Source organism: Neoarius graeffei, chromosome 1 (genome assembly GCF_027579695.1).
Source record: "Neoarius graeffei isolate fNeoGra1 chromosome 1, fNeoGra1.pri, whole genome shotgun sequence".
Lineage (NCBI taxonomy): Eukaryota > Metazoa > Chordata > Actinopteri > Siluriformes > Ariidae > Neoarius > Neoarius graeffei.
This window is the reverse complement of record NC_083569.1, coordinates 120,749,159-120,762,703: the sequence shown is the minus strand read 5'-3', so window position 1 is coordinate 120,762,703 and position 13,545 is coordinate 120,749,159.

Below are 13,545 nucleotides of genomic sequence, written 5' to 3'. Positions count from 1 at the left end.
TTTACTAGGCTAGGTCTTCAGTATTTTGGTTTATTTCCAACAGTTTTTGGTTGTGGACACCTGGGGGCAGTAGTGGGCACAGGTAAAAGGGAAATACATAATTAAGTTCTGTTTGTTTGCTTATGTGGAATAAAAATAAATAATCTAATTTTTCATTGTATCTAAGAATACCTGAATGTAACAATGTAAGGCGTAGTGTCCAACAGCTTACCTGATTGCTTAGAGTGTGGTGTGTGCTTTGCTTGTGCTTGCCTGTGCCTCTGCTGCTCTTGGCTAAACAAATACATAGGAGGACATGTAACTGGGCACATACAGTACATACAGGAGTATGTTACTACACTATTTCATTTAATTCACCAAAACCTTACCTAATCTTCCATTTATATTTGGTGTTTTTCTTTGCTGCTGCTATGAGTCCTGGCTGATTTTCAATGAATGTCTTGAACTCAGTACAGGACAACTGAAAGTTTAGCCTGACTTGAAGCTCAGCCTTCACCATTGCAACAGAGAGTCTGTTTCTTTTATCAGTCCAAGCCGGTTCCAGGCTAGCACCAACTCTCTGCTGGGCCAGAGGAAAGAACCGCTTACGTCAGCGGGGGGGCGGAGTTGTTAAGACCAACAACAATAACAAGACCATGAAAGATCGCCATTTTTAAGCGCCGAGAAGCAGCAGCTGTACAAACGCGAAGTCATCTATTATTATTATTATTATTATTATTATTATTGTTGTTGTTGTTGCTGCTTCTTCCGTGTTTTTGCTTTGATATTCGCGCCAAGGTTTATGTAAACGTAGCGCCGTAACTGACGTATACAGCGACGTAAGTGACGTATTCAGCGACGTAATGACGTATTCAGCGACGTGATGACGTGGCTCCGCTTAGTGGCGCTTAGCACGGGCGAGCTATGGAAAAGCAAACTGGTTCTCAGCTGGCTCGCAAGTTGAAATACACGTTTTGCCCATCATGTACAAAAAACCGGGACATTCAGTGTCCCGGATTTTTATTTTTATTTTTCCGGGACAGACCATGAAAATCCGGGACAATCAGGAAAAACCGGGACAGGTGGCAACAATAGTTAGCGGTGGTGTCATGTCGGAAAAAATGCCAGTTGATATCCGGAGATTTTTCCGAAAACAATCAAATGTAAGTAATGATGTCATATTGCCTCGTTATAACGTAATATTATAGCATTTCACTGACTTTAGTTCTCCTTTCTTATTGCTAGGTAGCGTCAACATCCATTTAACTCGACTCCTCAGCTGAAGACATGAGTTTACAGGTAGCATAGCATACCTCCTAGGCGAAATAAGACAGCTATTAAGAACGTGTAAAAAGCCACTGTAAGGTAATGTTAAGTAGTAACAGAGCCAGTTATCTGGTAGTAATGTCAAAAGGTAGGCTAACTCAAAAACGACTTGAGTCGACATTAGAATTTTCAGAAGCTGCCTTGAATCTTGCCTTCCCGCCGTATTGGTAGGCTATGCAGCTCTCAATTTAGTGAGAGTCATCGAGGAAACTGTCCTCCATTTGATACATGACCGTGGTGCTTCAGTACCTAGGAGCTAGCTAGTTTTAAGAAAGCTGGCAGATGTAGCTAACGTAAGCTAATGTCACGTAGCAATAACCTCTTTATATTCCACATTACAAAAAAAAAAATATTTTCAGAAACTGCCGTCCATACGTACAATATCCTACTGGTAACTAAAATGCAGCTCTATGTAGTGAGAATCGTCGAGACATTGCGGTAACCGCTTTCTGTTTCAACCGGGACCTTGGTGTTTTAGGACCTAGCGCTAGCTCATGTAATGAAAGCAGGGGAGAGAACACTGCGGCTGTCGGCGGCCGCTACAGGTTGGAAGGTCCACATAGGTTTGATGTAGGCCTATTATAGTGAATTTATCTCAACAGATAGTTTTTTTTTTTTAAATCAGACTTAAATCCTGCTACTTTATCCTACAAAAGCACCAACTTATAAGTTTGGACCTGTGTTCGTGGTAATGTAGCCTACTGAAATTGTGAATATAAAAATTCTGGGACTATCAACTAGCAGTTGCTGCTGGCAGCAGAGGCAAAGCAGTATATTATACCTGAATGAAAGACCGTTTTCTTGGTTAAATGATATTAGATATTATAATCATTTCATAATTTTGTAAGAGTACTGCTGCATTGCAACTGTACACACTTTTAAATTTGATAGTTTGTCTGAATTCAGTGAAATTTCCTAATTAAATTTATGTATTTCCAAGGAATTGCAACCAGTTATAGAGAGCAATGAGGAATATGAGGATGAATCTGAAGATGAAGACCAGGAAGGGAGAGACAGAAATGATGACACAGCTGATTTTGTGGACAGTTACACAACACCAAATCAGCCTAATTCAAAGGTTATAGGCCCTCAAAAACTTTCAAATAGGACTTTGCACTATCAGGACAGATGGTACAGGCAGTATCCATGGCTGCATTACAATGCACAAGCTAAAGGCATTTTATGCTTTTATTGTGTCAAGACGTACACAATTCAAAAAAGCGCTCTGTCTAAAAGAGCAGAACCTGCATTTTCCCTTACAGGGTTTTCAAATTGGAAAAATGCCGTCACAAGATTCAGGCACCATGAGCTTTCGCAAAGCCACCAACATGCGGTTACTGTGTTGTCACAAAAGGGGAGAGAAGTCAATGCTCTGCTTTGCAGTGCTGTTGCAAAACAACAACAAGAGGCACAGCATTGCTTGCGAAAGGTTGTGGGGTCAGTTATGCTTTTAGCTAGGCAAGGTCTGGCTATTAGAGGACATGACTTAAAAGATGGCAACCTGTTTCAGCTACTAAAATTTCAGGCCAAAGATGATGCGCGTCTATCTCACTGGCTTTCACAGTGCCAGGACTACACCTCTCCTCAAATACAAAATGAGATATTGCAGTTGGTGAGTAACTCCCCTTAGCAAAAAGAAGTTTAATCAAGTGTGCTACAAGTATACTTATTTTATACTAAAATCGAGGAAGTGTACTTGAAGGTTACTTCTTATTAACTAATTCTTGATACACTTACAACATAGTACAGGGAAGTATACTTGGTTTATACTGAACCAAGTATAAAAAAGTATAAGTAGACCTATATCAATACTAAGACTTACACTTATACATTACTTTAATACTAAAACTTATACTTGGACCTAAGTATACTTTGTAAATCTTTTTGCCACAAAATAGGAATGCTTAGCATATATCTTGCTTCAAGAGCACAATAAGGTCAACTCATTAATTGACTCAACGTTTAATTTATATATTTATACTATATGTATATATTATATTTATAATTTATATTACATTAGCTGAGCTATACAGCTGGTGATTAGGGAATCCAACCTGATCAGAGGGCCCCTCTCACCCCCTCCATCACTCCTTCCAACTGCTCCCATCAGGCTGGCGCTACAATGTACCACTATAAACAAAAAGTCCTTCATCCCCTCTGCAGCAGCCTTACTCAACAGCACATGATGAACATTACCAGCCAACCCAACCGTCAACATGCATGTCTTGTTTAATGTCTTATTATAATTCTGGAGATTAACACTTAGTCATTATGTGTACTGAATTGCATTATCTTCATGTACCTTACACTTCATCATACACAAAAACAGGAAAACAGAAAAAAAGTTTGGCTTGACTTTATTTATTTAACTAGTCCCTTTCAAAAGGGTTTGGCAATGGTATTATGTACAGTGTGTCAGCTGTTTCAACAAGGACACATTTTGTTTTGATCATGTCAGGCGAGACAGCATGAACAGTTTCAGTTTTTTGAACATCATATACAAAATGACTTTGTACATTTATTTGCGAATCTTTACATACAGGCCTGCCTGATTTACTAAGTACGTCAACTAAAACACAACATAGTTTGCGACATGGACAAAAAGCAAAGATTTCATGTGAACATATTTGTTTAAAAACAACCAATTCTATAATACAACAAAATGTACCATCTTTCAAGTATGCAGCACTGTTGAATCTCTTCTTTAGTCTGTCATAGGTTTTACTGTGGTACGTAACTCCATCAACCAAAAAACGGTTGTAAGACCAAAAGCAGTTACTTAGTTTCCCACACAACTTTTCAATGGCAAGCCTATATGACATTTTTATACTGGTTTCCCTTAGCAAAAAGTAGTATACTTTAAAATTCATTTTGTAAAGTATTCTGAAGTGTAAGTATAAGTATATCAAGTGTACTACAGGCCATGTACTTCAAGTGTACTAGAAAGCATACTAATTTAATACTTCTTTGGACTAAATTGGAACATTTTAAGTTTATAAAAGTATACTTCAAAGTTACTTTTAAGTTAGCAAAAGTACTCTTTAAGTACTCTCATCTATACTATATCTATACTGTAAATGTACTTGGTATATCCCTCTTGTATACTTACAGTATATAACTAGTACAATGGCAGTACATAAATAAGTGTACTTATGATATACTTCAAGTACACAATAAGGATATACCAAGTACATTGATAGTATATAAATGAATATACTTACAGTATATAACTAGTACAATGGCAGTACATAAATAAGTGTACTTATGATATACTTCAAGTACACAATAGGGATATACCAAGTGCATTGATAGTATATAAATGAGTATACTTGAAAGTGTACTTTTGTAAACTTAAAACGGACTTGAAAGTATACTTTTATAAACTTAAAATGTTCCAATTTAGTCCGAAGAAGTATTAAATTAGTATGCTTTCTAGTACACTTGAAGTACATGGCCTGTAGTACACTTGATATACTTATACTTACACTTCAGAATACTTTACAAAATGAACTTTAAGTATACTACTTTTTGCTAAGGGTCTGTTGTGAGAGATATTGCAAAATCTATATGATCTTTACCAGTTTTGCAATATTCTCTCATTATTGATGGAACGCAAGACATTTCAGGAGCAGAGCAGGAATCAATCTGTTTACGGTTTGTAGACAATGATTTAGTGCCTCAAGAGGTGTTTTTTGGGTTGTATCAGGTTCCCGGTACCACAGGTGTAGAGATAGCAAGAGCTGCCATTGATGTACTGCAAAGACTTAACATTCCTGTGTCATGTTTACGTGGCCAGACATACGATGGCACTGCAAACATGTCAGGAAAATATTCTGGAGTACAAGCAGAGCTAAAGAAAATGCAGCCTTTAGGATTGTTTGTTCATTGTGGAGCCCACTGTCTCAACCTCATCACTGAAGCTGCTTGCCAGGCCAGTCCAGTTGTACGTGATGCTTTGCAATGGGTTCACGAGTTGGGTACTCTAAGCAAGCAATCGGGGAAATTCAAGTCAGTGTTTGTAGCTGCTGTATCGAATGCACAAGGGTCAAGTGTCTCTCTCAGACCATTGTGTCCCACTCGGTGGACAGTGCGTGGTAAAGCCATCACTACTGTCCTAAGTCAGTACGAGTCTGTCCTCTCAAGTTTAGAACAAATGGCAACAAGTAGTGCAAAGGCAAATGGTCTTTTGGAGAGATTTCAACAAGGTAGAACTGTTTTGGGACTTCTTTTGTCAACTTTGGTAATTGATGACTTAGAATGTCTTAACAAGTCTCTCCAGAAGCGCACTGAGACTATTGCTGGGATGAGAGCAGCAATAGGCTGTGTGAGATCCAGCCTTGCTCAAAAGAGAAAGGATGAGAAGTTTCAGGAGATTTTTGAAGAAGCTTCACAAAAGGTAGATGCTCTTGGCTTAGAGGAGATCAAGATGCCTCACCAAAGGCGGCCACCAAAGCGGTACTGTAGTGGTGGGAGCCAACATTATCCCAAAACTGCTGAGGAGCACTACCGAGCTGAATTCTTCTCCATGCTTGACACAGTTGATGTGCAGTTTCAGGAGAGATTCTCACAGAATGATCTAGATGTGTTGCAGAAACTGGAGAGTGTTTTACTGACTGGAGATGTGGTGGATGGCACTGTGGAGCAATATCCAGAATTCAGTGGTCACAATCTGAAAGTTCAGTTGCATATGTTCCATTCTAAATACACATGTACATCAGTTGATGAAGTGGTTGCAGTGCTCAGAGGAATGCCGACTGAAGTGAGGCAGTTGTTTGACCAGGTGGAAACACTTGTCAGATTGCTTTTGGTGATGCCTGTGTCTTCTGCTGAAGCAGAAAGGAGTTTTAGTGCTCTTAGAAGACTCAAAACATGGCTCAGGTCAACAATGACTCAAGTACGGCTTAACAGCGCAGCTGTGTGTCATGTCCACCAGACCAAACTGGACAATGTGAACATTAAAGACATTTGTCAGCAGTTTGTGGAAGTAAGTGACAGGAGAAGGAAGGTGTTTGGTACTTTTAAATGAATACTGTGGTGCATAGTCTTACATGGAGGGCAAGGGAAGTTTCATTTTTTTGTTTCTTTTTAATTATTATTATTTTTTAAATAACTGTAAACTGGAGGCTTTTTTTACATTATTGTGATGTTCGTCCCTAATGTTGAGATGTTTGTTTCTTTTTGAAATGTTTTAAATTTTGTAATAATTTGAATTGAATTGTTTGACTTGCAAATACATTTTGTGGTTTGCACAAATTACACAGATTATAAAATCACCTAGATTTCCTTTATATGTAAGATTATATTATTAATTTGTGCCTTGTTGAAACTGCTACACCTGTTTCTTCCCAGACCTGGTGTAATCCTGGTTTAGTCCAGGTATAATCTAGTTTATTATTATATTAATTCTAGTTTAGTTTGCTCTTGTTTGTGGTTTAGCCTTGGTTTAGTCCTGATGTGATCCGTGTTTGCCCTGGCTGAAACATTGAAGTTCTGGTTTAGACCTGGCTCGTGTATAGTCCTGGTTTAGTTTTGAGTAGTCCTGTTTATGTGCTATCCCTTACCCCTTAGTTTGTATCTGTTTTGACTGAGCATTGTTGGTGGCCCTATTGTTTTTTTGTGACACTAGAATCAACAATAAAAAGATGGCAATGAATGTTTTAAGATGATACTGTTTATTGTGTATTTTTTCATATAGCGGTTGTACTGCAGGACACAAGTCCTTCCACAGAATCTAGTAATAATGTGTAATGTGTATATAGTTCATATGTAAAGTATGTTCAATCAACCAGTGTGCAAGAGAGTATTTGGTAGGTGTATTTTACCACCTTTTACCCATCAGAGTGCATCAGATTGCTTTATTTATGTGTGAAGATTCACAAAATTTTCTGGGGCAGGATCCCCCCCGGCGGCACGGTGGTGTAGTGGTTAGCGCTGTCGCCTCACAGCAAGAAGGTCCTGGGTTCGAGCCCCGGGGCCGGCGAGGGCCTTTCTGTGCGGAGTTTGCATGTTCTCCCCGTGTCCGCGTGGGTTTCCTCCGGGTGCTCCGGTTTCCCCCACAGTCCAAAGACATGCAGGTTAGGTTAACTGGTGACTCTAAATTGACCGTAGGTGTGAGTGTGAATGGTTGTCTGTGTCTATGGCTACATCCACACGACAATGGCAACGAGATGTTATTTAAAAATATATCGCGTCCAAATGGGCAACAATCAGTAAAATATCAGGTCCATATGGCAACGCTTGCTGAAAACGATGCAATACACATGCCACACCTCTAGGGGCGCTGTAAGACAGTCCCTTCGGAGACACCAGAACAATAGAAGAAGTAAGGACGCATGCGCATAAACTATTATGTGCGAGACTTCATATTAGCCACAAAGTCAGGAAGATCTGTTTGTAAAATTACATTATAATGACCAAATACAATGAAAAGTATTTTTCCAGTCTCACCTGTGAAAGGTAAGCCCATGTGATCTCGTTTGGACAGCAAACCTGTTGGTAAAGTTAAACGCAGCTAATCTTTATTCTCCGCTTTGACCTCTCAGTTTACATTTTTTATAATCTTTACTTTCTCTGCATGTTTTAAATTTACTTTAACTTTATTCTATTTTATTCTGCTAGTTTTTTTTCTTTTTCTCCTTTTTCTTTTTTGCATTTTAATATTTTATTTCTACTATTGTGTAATTCTTATTATTTTCTTTTAATTCTTTTAATTCTTTTAATTAATTCTTTTAGAATAAAGATTTATTTTATGTAATTTTATTTCTCTATTGTTTATTGTTTTTGTTTTTACTTCTGTAAAGCACATTGAACTGCCATTGTGTATGAAATGTGCTATATAAATAAACTTGCCTTGCCTTGCCTTGCCTCTCCAAAATGGCGGCGAGGATGACACGATTCTATGCGGAAGGCGGCGTCTTTAATGGTCCGGAATAAATTGAATGATACACGTTGATGGATTAATTTGCTGTTTCTCACCTGTGAAAGGTAATCCCATATGATCTCGTTTGGACGGTAAACCTGTTGGTACAGTTAAACGCAGCTAATCTTTATTCTCCGCTTTGACGTCTCCAATATGGCGGCAAGGATGACGTATGATTCTACACGGAAGGCAGCGTCTTTAATGGTCCGGAATAAATTGGATTAATTTGCTCCTCTACGCCCTTTTTGAGGAAAGTATTGTCGGACTTAAATCAACATCTGAAGAGGTGAGATCGCTCCTTTTTTCCCCTATTTTTGCTGGCGGGATTGCACCATTACACAAATATTCACAGTGAAAATATTTTGTAAGCGCGTTTCATGAACCAAGTTATAGGATTTGTTGACAACTCGCATCGCAATGAGAAGATCATTGGCACTACTGGTGTTAAGAATCAGACCATTTCATAAATGAATATTTTGCTGTAGAGCTGCAGTGTTTGTACAATTGCATGTTTTTGCTTCACTATTACTGTCACTATTCTGCTTCTTGCATTACTACTGTGAACTAACACTGAACATAATAATAATAATAATAATAATAATATCCAAGCTCGTGTTTCACTCTCACTAGTGCTCTGTAAGGCTTTTTCCTGGTGATATTCATTACACTTCTACCCGGCGTGAAGCACTCACAGTCATGTGGTTGTGACGTCATCGTAAACAAATCCGTTCTACTCATCCAGACGACTTCACAACGGCAATGTTGCTAGATCTATCCACTCTGGAACCCATTCTCAAAAAGATTGCGTTTTGGGCACCCAAAACGCCGGTGCCATGTGGACACCAGGCCTAAACCATAAGCAATTGTATCGGAGTCACCTAAATCCGTTGCCGTGTGGACAGGGCCTATGTGTCAGCCCTGTGACGACCTGGCGACTTGTCCAGGGTGTACCCCACCTTTCGCCCATAGTCAGCTGGGATAGGCTCCAGCTTGCCTGCGACCCTGTAGAAGGATAAAGCGGCTAGAGATAATGAGATGAGATGAGGATCCCCCCCAGTTCTACATTTGTTTGGTCCATCATGTTTCCAGCCTTTCACTGCATACCCATTGACAGCCTGCCCTGAAATGGTTTTCATAAAAGTAGTGAGGCCATAGTACGCATCTCAAAATGCATCAAAATTAAGCCTTAAAACGGGATCTTTCTAAATTTTCTCCAGGGGGACCATGCCCTTGAAGGGAAGTATCGTGCTTGGAAATGTCCCCACCAACTTTGAACACAAAGTTATGCCCTTGCACCAGGAGCTCAAAGTTATGGAAAAAGCTGCTATTTTATGACTTTTATGACAAAATTTCGATCACTTGTCATGAAACATTATGGCAATTTATAGAGTATACCAAATATCTTAGACACACATTTTTAGTACATATTTTAAATATATTATCAAGCACAGTTTGAGTTTTAGCTGTTCATTGAATCATTGTTCAACTACTTTTAAACAATAGAAATGTATTATGAATCACATTAATGCTTCTCAATCCCTTGCAAAGGTTCTTAACATGATCTCTGGCTCACAAGAAATCAATAAATGGAGTCCAACATTGTGATTCAAACCTTACGCGAAAACATAAAATAAGCGTTTTTTTGGCAAAAATGAACCTCATGGTGCCACCATTAGACTTTTGAATATGGTCAAAAAATTTTACAGGATGTCTTTATTGGTGAAAAGGAACACCCAAACAAAAATGCATCAGATTTTATGAAAGTGAGGGCAACTGATGCACCCTAGCTTGCAGGCATTTCTTTGCTCACTTCAATTTACGGCCACCAAGGCCAAGGTAGGACAAAAACGTCATCATGGAGCAGCCAACGAAGCCACGACAGCCAACCTCAACTGGCTACACTGAACATTTCCAGTTGTTCTCAATACAGGTGGCTCGAAGGTCCTTATGTCTTGCTTTCTTACGTTCAAATGCTTCTTGCATATTCTCCTCCCAAGGAACAGTAAGTTTGACAAGTATTACACTCTTTGCAGAGTCTGACCATATTATTAGGTCTGGTGTAGCGTACCTGCAGTGCAGTCTGCGTAGGTGGCAGGGAGCCCAAACCAACCTAGAGTGAAACAGCTGAAACAATTGGCCTCCTAGAGAGGCAGAGAAGGTGGGGCATTTTCCGGCAAAGTGTGCAGGAGGCTCAAGCTCATCATTCTCTTCTTCCATGTCAGCAAGGTTGCCTGCCCAGAGGGAAAGAGAGAGCACATGAGCCCAAGAGCACATTTGTGAATTAACTAACCTCTGAGAGGCATAGGTCCTTTTTATACTCCCCTGGCTGCTCAAGGAGGATGAATTAAGGCACTGATTATGCCATCCCAGGCATGTATTATCAGCAGGCCCCACCCCCTGGTCATACTGCTTTTGGCTGTTTAAGTCACTGAAGTGCTGCTGTCTCTTCAGCATCATAGGAGTGGTTGGGCAAGGAGCAGTGCATTGCTTTGGCGGTGGGTTTTTGGAGCCACTGTCACAACCCCACCCTTAGCTCCAAGCCTATGGTCCTCCAAGGCTTGGCCCAAAGGCTGTCGCTCCTGGAGTGGCTGTCAGCGTTCCTGTGCTGGTTCACTGCTCTGTGTTAGACCTGGAAAGAGAAGTCCAGCAATGACAAGAACCAGTGAGTGACATGAGCCTTAGTGTCTTTGGTGGCCATCATCCACTGGAGTGGGACATGGTCCAACATGAAATGATGACCAGACAAATAATACTTCTACTTGATCACTGCCCACTTGATGGCAAGAGCTTTTCTTGCAACACCCATGTAGTTCCTATCTGCTGGCAGAAGCTTGTGGCTGATATACAGCACAGGGTGCTCTTTGCCCTCTATGACCTGTGAAAGCACAGCACCTAGGTCTGTCTGTGAGGCATGCATCTGGATGGCAAAGGGGAGATTGAAGTCCAGGTTTCAGAAGATGGGGGGATGCCTTCTTCAGGGCCTGGAATCCCTGCTTGATCTGACTGGTCCACCATATCTTGTCAGGCTCCCCCTTTTTGGTCAGGACTGAGAGGGAAGAGGCTTGAGAAGACCCACTGCCTGCCCACAGGGAGCAAGAAAGTGCATGAGCCAAAGAGCACATTCACGAGTCAACTAACCTTTGAGAGCCATGGCTCCTTTTTATACTCCTCGGCTGCTTGAAGAGGATGAATTAAGTCACTGATTACACTGCTTCAGGTGTGTGTGTGTGATCAGCAGGCCCCACCCCCTGACCATGCTGCTTTCAGCTGTCAAAATCACCAGCGCTGAAGTGCCACTGTCTGTTCAGCACTGTGATAGTGATTGGACGAGGGGCGGTGTGCTGCTTTGGTGGTGGGTTTTTGGAGCCACTGTCACAATTGATTATGTTGGTACAATGGCAACTGTCAAGGGGTGGGATATATTAGGCAGCAAGAGAACAGTCAGTTCACAAAGTTGATGTGTTGGAAGCAGGACAAATGGGAAAGACTTCAACAAGGGCCAAATTGTGATGGCTAGATAACTGGGTTTGAGAATCTCTAAAATGGCACATCTTGTAGGGTGTTCCTGTTATGTAGTGGTTAGTACCTACCAAAAGTAGTCCAAGAAAGGACAACCAGTGAACCAGTGACAGATACATGGGTGTCAAAGGCTCATTGATTGGCATGGGGCATGGAGGCTAGCCCATATGTTCCAGTCCCACAGAAGAGTTACTGTAGCACAAACTGCTGAACAAGGTAATGCTGGTTTTATTTCTTTATTAGTACTATGCTTATGGGTGACTAAATTACACTCCTGCACTATCTTTGTAATCCTGATCTGTGGAATACATATATAGATATACTTTGTTGATGTCACTGTCCATGCACTACTGGTTCTTTAAACGAGTATTTGGATCACTGATGAGATCAACTTTAATTTAAGCATCTAGGTTTTCTGATTACACAGTAACTCTGGATGACCTTTCTGTTTCTTCATGTGCAGCAGTAAAAGACCTCGGGGTGATTATTGACCCCAGTCTTTCATTCGAAACTCATATTGATAACATTACCCGGATAGATTTATTTCATCTCAGAAATATTGCTAAGATAAGAAATTTAATGTCACTGCATGATGCAGAAAAACTAGTTCATGCTTTTGTTACCTCCAGGTTGGACTGTTGTAATGCCTTACTGTCTGGACGTTCCAATAAGTGCATAAACAAGCTCCAGCTAATTCAAAATGCAGCAGCAAGAGTCCTTACTAGAACTAGAAAATATGACCACATCACCCCTGTCAAATTCACAGTGCATTGGCTCCCAATCAAATTTTTTGGTGATGATGCGCATCCGCAGATAACAGCTCCAATATGGTAGACATCTATAAAAGCATATTGGCGTTTTTGGTCTGACTTGAGCATACAGCACACAGCACAGCACACACACATGGCGTGAATCCACCTTTTGTCTAAGTTTTAGAAGCCTTTTTTTATGTCTTGACAAAGTTGGAATTCTGAGTTGAAGTGTTTACAAGTGGCAACACGGAGTGTTAATGGATTGCCGAATGGACTGCTAGTTTGCACCCTTGGAAAGTGGAGCGAGGTATGCAATGTCTGTTTTTTTTTTTTTTGTCAAGATAATTAGTGTAATGTGTGAACTGTGAGTGTTGCTATTGAGGACATGTGACTATGAATGTTTGTAATGTATGTAGGCTGTGCTTATTGGTAAATGTGTAATTATGGTGATGTGAATTGTGAAGGTGTAAGGTATAGGAATTGTGCTTGTACACGGACTCTTTTATCTTTATTACTGGACTAGTCTTCTTGTTTGTGAAAGATGTATATTTTGCTATTAAATTTTAGTTTCGGCGGCACGGTGGTGTAGTGGTTAGCGCTGTTGCCTCACAGCAAGAAGGTCCGGGTTCGAGCCCCGTGGCCGGCGAGGGCCTTTCTGTGTGGAGTTTGCATGTTGTCCGCGTGGGTTTCCTCCGGGTGCTCCGGTTTCCCCCACAGTCCAAAGACATGCAGGTTAGGTTAACTGGTGACTCTAAATTGAGCGTAGGTGTGAATGTGAGTGTGAATGGTTGTCTGTGTCTATGTGTCAGCCCTGTGATGACCTGGCGACTTGTCCAGGGTGTACCCCGCCTTTCGCCCGTAGTCAGCTGGGATAGGCTCCAGCTTGCCTGTGACCCTGTAGAAGGATAAAGCGGCTAGAGATAATGAGATGAGATTTTAGTTTCACGGTGCTGAAGGAACGACGAAATAAATGTGAAAGCACCCGTTTCGAGACTCCATCTGCCTTTTCTTCCAAGGGCTGCTACAGTGAAACTCGCCACTAGGCTTGAG